A 14,282-nucleotide genomic window follows, 5' to 3' on the forward strand; every position below is an offset into this window, starting at 1 on the left:
ACCCCATTCAACTGCTGTGAGACTAACCCGGTACCCATAAAGGGCCCTGCCACTGAGAAAGCTAAGTGGTAGTTATTATTATGTTGGAAAACAACGTGTCATGTTTACTTAGCACGTTAGGCTTTAGCACGTTGCAAAGGGAATTGATAAGTTCTTCCTTCTCTTTAAAAGGAGTTAGTCCGGAGAAGGAAGTTTGGTTTTGATTGACAAGTCTCCAGAGAAAGGGAAATTCCTTTACCTACGTCTGTGGGAGCAGCCGCTTGTCACTTCCTGGGGCTGTCGCTGGCCCCTGAGATGGCCAACAGAGCTCCCTCCAGCCAGAGAGCACCAGAATACAAGACACTGAAGGACCTCGCTGCTCCTGATGATGCAACGGGGAAAAGTCAAACCCACGTGAGTAAGACGAAGCCACATCACCCATCAGGCAGGTGCTCTGTGCCAAGCCTGTGCCACACCACACGGCTCAGTACGCGGTCCCTGTGACGCAGGGCCTTTACTGGGGGAAAAAACTTACTGCACATACTAGCTCATATTTATTCAGTGCTTATTAGATGCCAACTGTGTTTTAAGCACAGTGAACAAGTCTAGGAGAGAGAGGATTTTACCCTCATGTAGCTTGCTTTTAATAGTTCCGTACACGATAACTTCCTCTCCTTTTTTTTTTTTTTCAGGTATAATTGACACACGTTAAAATCACCTTTTTTTTTTTTTAGTGTAAAGTTCTATGAATTTTGACAGACACAGTCATGGAACCATCATAGCAATCATAATATAGAATATGTTCATCACCTTCTGAATTTTCCTTTGCTCTTTAGTGACCAGCCCCTCCCCCATCCCCAGCCACTAACAGTCACCAATCCTCCATCGCTGTCCTAATAGTTTTGACTTTCACAAAACGGAATCTTTCAGTATGTAGCCTTTTGAATCTGGCTTCTTTACTCACCATGATGTTTTGAGAGTCATCCAGATTGTTGTACCCATCAGCAGTTTGTGCCTTTTTTCTTTCTTTCCACTTTTTATTACAAAAATTTTCAAATATAAAGTTAAAATAATAATACAGTGAACACCTATAAACCTACTCCCTAGATTCAATAATTGTTTCCATTTTGCTATATTTTAAAATGATGTGTATACATAGGCATATATTAGCTGCACCATTTGAAAGTACATGGTAGACACTGACACTTCCCCTCTAAAACTTTACACGTATTACCTAAGAATGAGGACAACTGAGAAGCATGTCACACTGAGAAAGTTGACTTCAGTTCTCAAGTGTCATCTACTACCCATCCATCTGCAAGTGTCCCGTTTCAAAAAAGTCTTTTGTAACTTTTTACCCATTTGTCACAGTTTTGTTTCTAAATTTTTAGTTTGAAATAATTATAGACTGACAGGAAGATGCAAAAAATTAGTCTTGTGTACCATTTAACCAGCTTCCTGCAATGGTGACATCTTATATAGAGCTGTAGGAAAATATCCAAACCAGGGCACTGACCTTGGTACATTACTGTTAATTACACTGCAGACCTTATTCTGTATTCACCATTTTATAACCTGCACTCATTTGTGTTCATGGATGTATGTATAGTTCTATGCACTTAAATCCCATGTATGGATCTGTGTATCTACCACCACATCCAAGGAAGGTAACTGTGACCTCATCATGGAAGGACTTTCTATTGCTGCTTCTTTGTACAGACACCCACGCTCACTTCATGCCTCCCTGTCCCCTGGTGATCACTAACCTGTTCTCCAACTCTATAACAGTCTTATCATTTTGAGAATGTTTTGTATATGAAATCACACAGCATGGAATTTTTTCACTAAGCATAATGCCCTTGAGGTCTGTCTAGGTTGTCGTGTGTATTCTCAATGGTCCATCTCCTTTAGTGGCTGAGGAGTGTCCTTGCACAGATGGACCCCAGGCTAGCCGTCCACCAGCTGAAGGACATGTGAATTATTTCTGGCTTTTGGCGATGATGCATAAAGTTGCAAACGTTGGTGTACAGGCTTGGATGTGAACGTAAGGTTCATTTCACTTGGGTAAACGCGTAGGAGTGGGATCGCTGGTTGCACAGTTAAGTCTAAGTTTATCTTTTCGGGAATCCCCGACCTCTTCTGCTCGCGGGCCGCCCCGCCTTGCATTCCCAGCAGCACGTGTGACCGTGGCCTTTGCTTTGCAACCTGCCCATCCCGGCGATCCTCCTCCTTTTTTTTTTTTTTCCTCATTCTAGCCATTCTAATATGTGTGTAACGGTGTCTCACATAACTTTTAAGTCATCAATAAGACTGTTATAACTTCTTAAAGCCCTTCAGTGGCTTCCCATCAATGGCTTCCCATTGAATAAAATTCAAACTCATTTCTGAGGCCTTTCCAGACCTCTTAGAGGCTCTGCCCCTAGCTCTGCTCCAGCCCCAGCGACCTCCTGTTTTCTCTAATGCCCTAAGCTAGTTCCTCCTTCAAGGCTTTTCGCTTGTGGTTCCTTTTGCCTGGAATGTTCTTGCCTCGGGTATCCACATGGCTCATTCTCTCCCTCTCTAACATCAGCTTCTCGGAGAAACTTGCTGATGGTCAAAATAAGCCCCATCCCTGCACTCACCTTCACAATTGTCTCACCCCGTTTTGTTTTTCTTCATGGCACTGACCTCTTCTTGGTGGAATATACAACAGTCCCTGAATCGGTTGCTGTCTGTCTCCATCCTAAGGGCAGGGATTGGCTTTTGGGTGACTGTCTCCACTGCTCAACACAATGCCTGGCACAGAGGAGACACTCGATAAATACTTGATGAATGAATGTGTATCAGAAACTCTGACCCTTTGCGCATCCTCCTGAGCCACCTTTTACTCATCTGGCATCCTGGCAACCAGCTTGGAGCAGGTGAAAACCCCTTGGCTTAGCTGCTCCCCATGGCTCTTGCCTTCTGCCCAGGGCTTCTCTCTGACCTCGAGCACCATGGTCTGCTGGTCTGGGGCGGTTAATCCTGCCGGGGCAACCACTGACCAACGGAGCTGGAGTTGGGAGATATTTGCTCCCTCTGACACTGGGTGGAGGCTCTGAGGTGCACTCAGCCAGTCCCTGCAGGATGGAGCCCCAGTTCCCCGCAGCAGTGACCAGCTCCAAAGCACACCATGTCCTGGCTTGGTTTCCTTCCCATCCGCTGTCCCCACTCCCCTGCTCCTGTCCCCTAGAATCAGGTCTAGAAGTGACTTGCAAGTAAGCTCTTTCTCTGCTTTCCCTGCAAGGAGGTAGCAGGGATGGAAAAGAGCTCAGATTAAATTAGAACAAATATATGGAGCCTGTAGTCTAGTGGGAGAGACAAATAATAATTAAAAAAAGAAAACAGAATTTAAATAACTACGGTTGAAGGGACAGATTTTTCAACAAACGATGCTGGAGTAACTGAATATCCAAAAGGAAAACAGTGGATCTCAATCCCTACTTCATAACATACTTGAAATAGATCAAAGAACTAAGTATTTAATAAAGAAAAACTATAAAACTTCTAGAAGAAAGCATAGGAGAAAATCTACATGACCTAGGGATAGGCAGAGTTTTCTTAGATCACAGGTAAAACTAATCATAAAAAGGGGCGGAGACAGCATTAAGAATATGAAAAGGTAAGTCACAGAATAGAAGAAACTTTTGCAATACATATTTTTGACAATAATTTGCATCCACAACATACAGAGAAATATATAGCTCAATAAGAAGAAGGCAAACAACCAAATTAAAATATGGCAAAAGATTTTAGCAAATACCTTAGAAGAAAATATACAAATATTCATAAGCACATGAAAAGTTGTTCAATGGTACTAGCCATTAGGGAAATGTAAATTAAAACCACAAGATGACACCATACACCCATTAGAATGGCTAAAATTGAAAAGACTGGTAATAAGTGTTGACAAGGACACGGACCAACTGGAATTCTCATGCATTGCTGGTAGGAGCGTGAAATGGAAAAGCACTTTGGAAAAAAGGTTGGCAGTATCTTATAAAATTACACATACACTTACCATCTGCCTAGCGATCTCCATTATAGTTATTTACCTGAAGGAAATAAAAATGGATGTTTACACACAAGACTTGTACACGAATTGTCAGAGCAGCTTTATTTATTTTAGCCCCAAACTGGAAATAGCCCAGGTGTCCATCAACAGGCCAATAGATACATTGTAGAATATTCATACAATCACTTGGAACTCAGTAATAGAGAAACAAATACTGATAAGCACTACAACGTGAATAAACCTCCAAAACATTAGGCTGAGTGAAGGAAGCCAGGTCGAAAAACACATACCATATGATTACATTTAAATAAAATTCTAGAACAAGCAAAAGAAAGCCATGGGAACAGGAAGTAGAGAAGCAGTTGGCTAGGGCTGGCCCTGGACGGGTAGGGGCTGGGGGATGTTGACTGGAAAGAGCGATCATGAAAATTGAATGGGTTTTGGAAATACTCTATATCTTGAGTAGAGTGGTGGATATATGGGTATTTGTCAAAACTCATCTAACTGTACGCCTTTTCTTTATGCAAATTATACCTCAATAAGGCTGATTTTGAACGAGAAAGAGCTATGGCTTGTGACAAGTGCTCCAAAGGGAAGAGAATATGGTATTATAAGAGAGAAAAATGGAGAGGGAAGACTACTTCTGATTGCTTGGGCAAGGAAGGACTCTTGAGGAGGTGACACTGGAGCAGAGATCTGAATGTCAGGATGGAGCCAGCCATGGAAAGATCTAGGGGAGGGCATTCTAGGAAGACGTCACTGCAGGAACATAGACCCAGAAGTAGGAAGCCGTTTGGTGCTCTCAGCAACAGTCCAAAGGCCGGTGTGACTGGGTGAAGTGGGTGGAGCAGAGAGTGGTAGGAGACAGGGTGGAGAGGTGGGCAGGAGCCAGATCTTGAAGGACCTTATCAGCCCTGATAAAGGTTTGGAATTTGAAATGAATAAAATGCACATCCCTGTGTGGGTCTAGTAGGGCAGAAACACATAAGCATATAAAGGCAAAATAGGGTCATGGGTGATGTATTTGGGGAGTGTAAAAGGAGGGATTACTCAGCACTACTGGGAGGCTTCCTAGAGGTGACATTTCAGTCGAGATTTAAGGAAGAGTAGCAGAGGAGAGAGGATATTCCAGTGGAGGTTACTGTGTCTATAGAAGCCCAGAGACATGCATCCCCATGGAACATTCGAAGACCTAAGCATAATGTCAGTCTAGCTGGAGTTTTCCCTGCAGGGTAGGCAGGGAAGTGGCAGGAGATCTGAGGCTGTAGGGACACGCTTTTGAATCCTGCAGAGGATGGAAAAAATTAAAGAATTTTAAGTAAGGAAGTATTAGGGCCAAGTTTACATTTCATTTTAAGATTTTATTATTTATTTGTCAGAGAGAGAGGGAGAGCGCAAGCAGGGGGAGACCAAGAGGGAGAAGCAGGCTCCCCCCTGAGCAGGGAGCCCGATGCGGGCCTCGATCCCAGGACCCTGGGATCATGACCTGAGCTGAAGGCAGACGCTTAACCAACTGAGCCCCCCAGGCGCCCCTAAGTTAACACTGCAAATCAAGCCCTCCAGAATGGGCAGGTGGAGAGCAGGACCGCTGGTTCTGGAATGAGAACACGGGGATAGGCCTGAACAGGGGCAGGCAGGGCAGGGAGAAGGGCTGAACTCTGTGAAGAGGTGACTGGGCCTGTCCTGAAGCTGGGGGACCACGTGATTTCTGGCTTGGAGGCCTGGCTCCCCTGGGGGTTGATGAGTTAAATAGGACCAATGAGGAGAAACAGGTTGAGGAAAAGATATGCAGTTTGAGGCACCAGGGGGCCATCGATGCGGACTCTAATGTGCACTTGCTCCCTCACAGGGCTCGTTACTTGAAGATCCTTAGGCCCTGGTCCCAGGGAGTCAGAAGCAATGGGTCTAGAATGGAGCCCGAGAAACTGCATATGGACAAAGGGCTGAGGGCCACTCCCACTCTGATGCTGGTAGACACCATACCTACGGGTGCTACCATTTTGGCTGCTCCAGGGGCCTGGAGCAGGAGGTGGGACAGGTGCATTCTCATCTGGAATGTTGCCAAAGCAGTCCGGCAATTCAGGCAAAGGTGGCGTCTAAAATAGGGCTCAGGATGGAGTGAGAGCAAAGGTAGCTTTTGTCTCCACTGTGGCTGCTACAGAATTCCAAGAGAGTGGCCCTGGTCATCATGTGTAACTCCTGATTACGTGTCCAGGGAGCCACAGAAACTAGGGGTGGGGCCAAGGCTGAAGCTCAGGTCTGCATACGCACCTTCTCCTAGGTTGTAGATGGGGGTGGGTATGGGGGGCATTCACGGAGGCCATGGTGAACTCTGTGTGAGTTCCCCGAAGAAAGAGCAGCTTCTACTCTGTGCACCAACCAACCTTCACTGCAGCTCTGCAAGCTTGGTCCTATTATTATTTCCATTTTACAGATGAGGGAACTGAGGCCTCAAGAGGTTTAGTAAATTGTTCTGGGTCCCAAAGCCAGGATGCAGGGGAACCCGGCCTGGAACACGGGCCTCTGGACCTTTCAAATCATAGCACCGCCCTGCCTCCACAAGTGGGAGAGGTCACTTTATCTCTTAATCTTAAATGATCTTCCAAGCAAGGGAGCAGGGCACAGTACAAGTTCTCTTTGTCTCGTCCTGTTCAGAAAGTATGTATGTCCTGGGGGCCTGGGTGGCTCAGTCGGTTAAGTGCCTGCCTTTGGCTCCTGCTTATGGTCATGGTCCCAGGGTCCTGGGATCGAGCCCAAGCCCCGCATCGGGCTCCCTGCTTGGCGGGGAGTCTGCTTCTCCCTCTACCCCTCCCCCCTGCTCATGCTCTTGCTCACTCTCTTACTTGCTCTCTCGCTCATAATAAAATCTTTAAAAAAAAGAAAGAAAGAAAGAATCTAGGTCCCTGCTTCGTGTGTTTTCCAAAGAGGCTCCCAGGGCCTCATGGTGCAAACGGAGTTGTGAGGTCCCAGCCAGGAGCCCTTGCCTGATCTGCGCATCTCACAGCGCTGCCACCCACCTGCCTCCCGCAACAGAAGGAGGTGGTTGAGGCGGCGGCAGCGGCAAATCTGTCCCCAATGCCACGCAGTCCCGTTTGGCTGTGATGAAACACTCACGGCATATGGCTGCAAAGCTACTATCCTGAGCGGACAGGAATGGGATTTTTCATGTGCCAGATTTCACTCCCTCTCTGAAACAATTCTTGTAGTAAACAGAGGTTTTCTGATCTTAAGATCTGGAGGATGGGAATTCCTTTACACCTTTTAAGTAAAACTATTCTCTTGCAGTGTTTCATTCTATTGATGGTGCAAATGTTTTTTAAAACATTTGAAAAACATTAAAGCTCTTTTGGGTTCCCTCCCTTCCCCCAAAAGCCAGGACAGGAGGAGGTCGGGCCACCACCAACTCTGTTCCGGCCCCAGACCCGCCCCCCCCCAGGGAGGAGACCTCCATATGTCCGGTGGCTGTCATCCCTTGGCAAATGGGGTGGGGAAGAGGAAAGGCTTGCTGAGTGTGGGAGGCCACGGGGTGGAAGAGGCGAGGAAGGGCCAGGAAGCGAGTAGAATGTGACTTTTAGGAGGAGAATTATTTTGAACCACGTCTTGTGCGCTGACAGCATAATGATCATTATTAGGACCTCAGATGTAACACGAAGACTGCCCTCAAGTTAAATTTTCCCTTTCAGATAAGCGTGGCTTGTCAACCCACCATAGGATGGTTCTCCGCCAACTTCTTCCACACTGGCCGGGGTTGAGGGTGGGTGGGTTGTGTGGAATGTTCCAGCTGCTTTCTCACTCTCACCTTTCATTAAGGACTTCGCTTTTTTTAGTAAACAGCCACCATTTTTCTACTTTAGCGTTATGAAATACTTGTGTGCAAGGATCACAGCTGTTTTTGCAGCTTCCTACCCACACTGAGTTTCGGAGCTGCTATCTGGAGTCTTACCTCCCCACGGACGCTCCTGGTCACACTGTGACCTCCAATAGAGGGGCAGACTCAGGGCCTGAATTATGCCAGATTATTTTTTGGCTTTCACAGTGTTTTAAAAATCAGTTTTCACGTCAAAATCCTGTTTGCGGGCTCCTCTTGAAAACTCAGAAAACCTAGCTGCAGTGGGCCACATTTCCCTGTGACACGTGGCTGAATAATAGTGGCTCCCTTTGCACAGAGTTTGGTCTCTGGTTTGCCAGAGTCCCCACCACTCCCCATCACCCCCCATCCACACCCTAAGAGAGAATAGTAAAAAGGCAGATAGGAGATAGGAATTTCAGTCTTGACTCTACCACTTACTTTCTGTGGCTCCTGGAGCAGGTGTCTGCATCTCTCTGAAGCCTGCTTTTAATCCCTATGAAGAGGAGAATAAGGCACTCACTGGGACTTTGCCAGGTTTGTTTATTGGTGTATATACTTCCTGTCAGTAACAGAGGCAGCTGGAAGATGTACACAAATGGACACACTATTGCAAATGTAAGCTTCATCTAAGGAAGGATTTTCTAAATCTGTTTTGTTTATTCCTACTTCCCCAAAGTTTAGGAGAGTCCCTGGCACATGGCAGGCGTGTAGTAAATGTATTGCATGAATATGTGGATTTAATGTTGCCCTGAGTTCTTATGCTTCATATGTCATATGCTGAATTATTATTATCGGTCCATTTTACAAATATAAATGCAAGTGGACATAACGGTTGAGTATTTCAGGGCTATTCTTCAGAGCTGTTGATGGGAATTTCATGGCCGTACTCCACTGAGTCATTGCCTAAGAGAAAAATGTGTTTTCCTCCAGGACTGGGATCCTTAGATCATTATCTGAATACCAGGCCACTTGAGGAATCAGAGCTTCAAAAAGTCACAATTAAAAACGCAGGCATTTATGTGATGCTTCTTGAGAACTCAAGGTGTGCTGTACAAACATTTAAAGCATTAAGTGCTCCCTGAAGCACTTTCCTCAGAAGTAACGCTTCCAGAGAGGAAGGTGCATTTAGGTAAAACCAACGGCAGGTTTTATGCCAGATCTCAACAAGGCTCAACCTCTGAATGCTGAAATTTGCTCCCCATTGGATGCAGCTTTCCTGGAAATACAGGAGAAGATAGATTGACTCCCAACTTGATTCAATGTTAGCCTATTGGACTGTTGTATTACTTGTGCCATAGGCTTGTGGTTTGGGTATCGGTGGCCTATAGGGGTCAGCTGTGTTTTTTGTTTGCTTGGCATCGTTTCCTACTTATGGTAACTAAACTTCGGTCTTCCTAGGGAAGCCATTCCTTGCACACTTTCAACTGTAGGGTTTGGTGGTGCCTCACCTCACCCCCAGCTCCAGAGGAAAGCATGGAAGTAGCTAAGGTATCACATCTCATGGCTCCAGCCACACATCCAGAAAAAAGCAAGTTACCCAAAGCCAAGGCAAACACTAAGACCTGGAGCTTTTCTTAAGACTGTTGGGAAAGAGAATGCCTTTTGTTTGCTGGGACTTTCTGCTGTGAGAATGTAATTCTGACACTTCCAGAGGCACTACTTGAGATGCAGAGAAAAGAGAGCTGAGCCAGAGAAAGAAAAAGAGGAGAGTCCTGGTGACAGTGTTTGAGTGACTGGATCCAGCCACGCCTGAAACTCACCTTTGAATTTTTGGTTTCATGAGCCAATAAATAAAATCTCTCCCCTTCTTTCTTAAGCCAATTTGAATAGCGTTTTAGTCAATTGCGACGGAGACGTTCGTAACTAGCAAATTAGAATTTAAAAATGTAGATCAGAAAAAGAGGCACAAAACTGTGAGATCCATTGCTCAGATAAAAACCAAAACCTTGAACCATGGCCAGAAGCAAACTGATGAGTTCGCCTCTTTTCCTTGACCTGGACCTCAAATTCCATTAGACTCTGGCAGAGCAGTGAGCTAAGAAAGAGAATAAGAAGAACAATTGTTTGTTTCATTTCTTTAATACCCTGACACAAAACAAGAATCCAGTCATTCTCTAATGGAGTTGGTGCTTGCGTTGGCCACATTCATTGGCTTTGTTTCACATGTGTTCATTTGCCTGCTTCCATAAATAGAAGATACTGAAATAAGCCAGAGGCCAGGTCTTAGTGGACCTCTCCAGTGCTTTAAAACTCTCTGGACTTGGGGCACCTGGGTGGCTCAGTCGGTTAAGCATCTGCTTTCGGCTCAGGTCATGATCCCAGCGAGCCCCGCATCGTCCTCCTTGCTCAGTGGGGAGCCTGCTTCTTCCGCTCCCTCTACCTGCCGCTCCCCCTGCTTGTGCTCTCTCTTTCTGTGTCAAATAAATAAAATCTTAAAAAAAACAAAACAAAACAAAACTCTTTGGACTTGACCTAGAGGAGTTCCACTAGTGTTTGCCATTGAGCCAGGGAGTTCCAGAAAGATGTCCAACTTACGCAGCATCTAGAGGAGTCCGTTTCATAGAGTTACTGAGTGCTTCTGTGCCAGACTCCAACTTCCACACAGCTATGAGCAAGTGATGGCAGGTTTTCTCTTTTTGAGGGAGGCTTGTTTCCAGTCCCTGACTCTTTGGGGCTGCACCTTTGCTGTGACCCCCCCTCTTTTCCTTTTGACCAGCCTAAACTCTGCTGCCCAGTGATTCTTTCCAAATACTGCCCCCTCCCACCGTTCTCATTTCCCATTCCCAGGAGCTTCACGGGTTCCCTGTAGGTTTCATATTGAATCTATACTCTTCTTAGCCTTTAATAAAACAAATGCCGAGACTAAAAGCTCACAGTTTGGAGCTTTACGGGGTGCTGGCACTATACTTAGGTTTCACATGCATTATCTCAGTTAATCCTCAAAACGATGCTATAAAGTAGATATTAATGCTGTCCCTATTTTTTTTTCCAGATGAGGAAACGAAGGCACAAAGACATCAAGTAACTTGCTCAAGTCACATGGCCAATAAGTGATGGAGTCCAAACGCAACCCTGTCACTCCAGCTCCAGACTCCATCTTCCTACCAGAAGGTTCTGCTATTTCCAGAGCTCTTCTACAACCTGCACTGTCTCTTATCTTGTTCCTCACAACTCTACAATTTCCGCAGTCCACCTAGACTGGTCTTAAGGTTATGCCTACTGTTCTCCGATTTTGTTGTCTTTGCTTATTTGTTTAGTCATTCATTCATTCACTCACTCAGAACATATATACCGAGAATGCTCTCTTTTCTCCCACTTCTCCAAATCCTGCCTTTCCAGGCTCTGCTCCACACCCTTCCTTTCATGCATCCCACCTTAGCCAGTGTGGCATGGCCTCCCTTTCAGGAGTTCTGGGGACACAGAAGGGTATGACAACATCGTTGAGCATTCAATTTCACAGGGGCCTTACCAGGTCTCATGCTCTCTGGCTTTTCCACCAGGAGGCAGATGCCTGGAAGAGGAGTTAAGGGAGCACCTCTCCTTTTGTAGCCATCACAGTTTTGAGTGCACATTAGCCATCCAAGAAACATTCTTTCATCGAATTGTTGAGTGAACAAATGGGATCCAGTGAAAATACAATGGTTCTTAAAATGGCCTTGTGAAGGGGCGCCTGGCTGGCTCAGTGGATAGAGCATGTGACGCTTGATCTCAGGTTTGTGAATTTAAGCCCCGTGTTGGGCGTAGAGCTTACTTCAAAAAAAAAAAAAAAAAAAAAAGTGAGATTAAAATGGTCTTGTGAAAAATCATGAATCTGGATTCTTCCTTTCAACAAGACTTCATGTAAAGTTTATGAGGTAGGTGTTATTATCCCTATTTTATAGATAAGATTGAAGCTCAGAGAAAGTGGGTAAGTTGGCCACATTCATAAAATGGATACATCTCAGAGCACAGAATACCCAGCCACTGCATCATGCTGTCTCTGCAGTCCTTAGATGCTTCTCATGAATTCACATATGTGGAAAATCCATTGCAGCTTCTCTGGCTAATGAACTTCTACAGAAAATATGCTTTGTCAGGGCCTTCTACACAGACATTTTTCTCTATTTCCAGGAATGGAAGGAAACTCACCGCCGTTGTGAAGAAACTTGGTGAAACTCCAGCAACTTCTACCACCTGCCCGCTGCTGAGTCATGGGCTAGAAAAGAACCACGTGGGATGTGCAACCTGGCCATGTCTCTCGGGTTCTTGGCTGCTGCCGGCAACATTCTCTGGGTTTGTACTCACATGAGAGCACTCCTTCACTATGGACTTGGAGGTGGATGTGGGAGTGGGAAATGTTCTTTTTCTCTTGCTAGTTATGCCCTCTCAATCCCAACCGGCTCAGTAAAAGGGGAGTGGGCAGGGACCATACCGAAAATATAACTCATCATCTCTTCTTCCCCAGCATAGCCTCCATTTGTCCCAACTATCATGAGAAGCTTTCCTCCCTTTCAAGGCAGTTATCCCTGCCTTATACCCCCTTCCTCACCTTGTCCAGCCCTCATTAGAACCTTAGAGGCGTATGCTTGCCCTAAGGGCCTGGAAAATTTTCCTGCCAAAAAGTCTTAATGTCAGGGTATGGTCTCTGGTCTTCCTTCTTTTTTTTTTTTTTTTTTTTTTTAAGATTTATTTATTTATTTGAGATAGAGAGAGAATGAGAGAGCATGAGAGGGGGGAGGGTCCGAGGGAGAAGCAGACTCCCTGCTGAGCTGGGAGCCGGATGCGGGACTCAGTCCCGGGACTCCAGGATCATGACCTGAGCCGAAGGCAGTCGCTTAACCAACTGAGCCACCCAGGCGCCCCTCTGGTCTTCCTTCTGCATCAGTGTTCTGTAAAGGGTGGATCTTGCCCCTGATGGTCCAAATATGGTTTTGGGCTGTGCGTGAGTGACCTTCATTGCTCAGAGGCTAAGAGGCAATGCTGTAGTGCCCTGCCAACCTTAGAAGGACACCATAACCCCTCAGCACCCCTTCCTGGGTCTCTCTTTATCTTGCCCTCCCTTTCAGGAACGTGTCCCCAGATCACTGCTGCTTCTCCTTTCTCTCCAATCCCTTCTCTGTCTCAGCTCCCAGCATGTTTCCCCTCCACCATATCCCTCAAACCTCATTCCAGCTCAATTCCTCCCCCACCCTCCCTGACCTCCACATGGAGTTCCCCTCTTCAGATCTGCCATACAACCTTGGTCTCCCTGCCCCTGCCCTGCTCCCAGCATCTTCCTGCCCACTAATCTCTGCCCCTTGGGACCTTGGGTTCCCATGTTTTCAGTCTCTTCTATTAGTACAGCTAATACTTCCTGTCTGAAGCCATGATTCTTCTCTATCTTTCACAACTTTTTTTTTCTTTAAAGATTTTATTTATTTGAGAGAGAAAGTGTGTGCGTGAGAGCAAAAGCACGGGGAGCAGCAGGGGGAGAGGGAGAAGCAGACTCGGGGCTCGGTCCCAGGACCTTGGGATCATGACCGGAGTGGAAGGCAGCTGCTCAACCAACTGAGCCACCCAGGTACCCCTCACAACTGTCTTTTTTCCTATCTGTGTTTCTTTTAAAAATAAATGTTTAAAAGTAAAAAAGTATAACTTAAATAGTAAATAATAAACAGTACAGGTGGTACTTTGAAATGAGACACACTACCCATCATCCCCTGATCTTCAAAGATCATGTCTCAGTCAGCTGGGCATTGCCAATCAGCTGGGCAATGCCAAAAGGTGCTCACTGGAAACTGATTTTAAAATAATTTTTTTATCTCTTAAATAAAAAAATTCAATCGAGGACATTTAAAGGTCTAATTGGCTTTAATAAATGATCCCTAAATCAGGCAGCATCCCATCTACCTCGTAGAGGGGAGTTGTACAAAATGGAAGGGTTTTTTGTTGTTTTTTTTTTTTTAATAGGAGGGAGGTTGGAGCAAGGAAGTTATTAGCAAAAGAAAAGAAAGGATTTTGCGCTTAGGAGTAGAGTGGAGGGTTTCCTATAATGCAGATTACCCCACCTTACTTTGAAGGTTTAGAGAGCACCAAGTGACAGTTTGCCTCATTGGTGCTTATCAGGAAATTCCTGACTACATTTCTGGCAAAGGTTGGAACTGCAATTAGGTTGTGTTATTAAGCCTTGGTTTGGTGACTTGGCCAGAGTGACACCTGGCCAAAGTGACATCGTTTGGGGCCTATGGTTTTTCTTTTTGACAGGTCTAAAATCCCATAGTTTGAGAGGGAAGGACAATATATATGAAGCCTCCATAGCCGTGCAGGGAATAAGAGAGTAAAATTTTTTTTTTAAAGGAAGGAAGGAGAAGCTTTATTTGTTTAAGATTTTATTTATTTATTTGACAGAGAAGGAGAGAGAGAGAGAGAGAGCGCACACGAGCAGGGGGAGGGGCAGAGGGA

The 14,282-nt window shown here is 45.5% G+C and overlaps 1 long non-coding RNA gene across 1 annotated transcript; it reads left to right on the forward strand.

The window, feature by feature from the left end:
- Positions 1-210: 210 nt before the first annotated feature.
- On the forward strand, positions 211-13,536 carry LOC148164314 (uncharacterized). The gene is made up of 4 exons (XR_015768246.1): positions 211-393; positions 10,855-10,973; positions 11,973-12,134; positions 13,249-13,536. It is a non-coding gene; the product is annotated as an uncharacterized LOC148164314 (long non-coding RNA).
- Positions 13,537-14,282: the final 746 nt, after the last annotated feature.

The sequence above is a fragment of the Eumetopias jubatus genome, unplaced genomic scaffold (genome assembly GCF_037043125.1).
Source record: "Eumetopias jubatus isolate StellerSeaLion01/CBP00866 unplaced genomic scaffold, mEumJub1_p1.0 scaffold_5, whole genome shotgun sequence".
In the NCBI taxonomy this organism is placed as follows: Eukaryota; Metazoa; Chordata; class Mammalia; order Carnivora; family Otariidae; genus Eumetopias; species Eumetopias jubatus.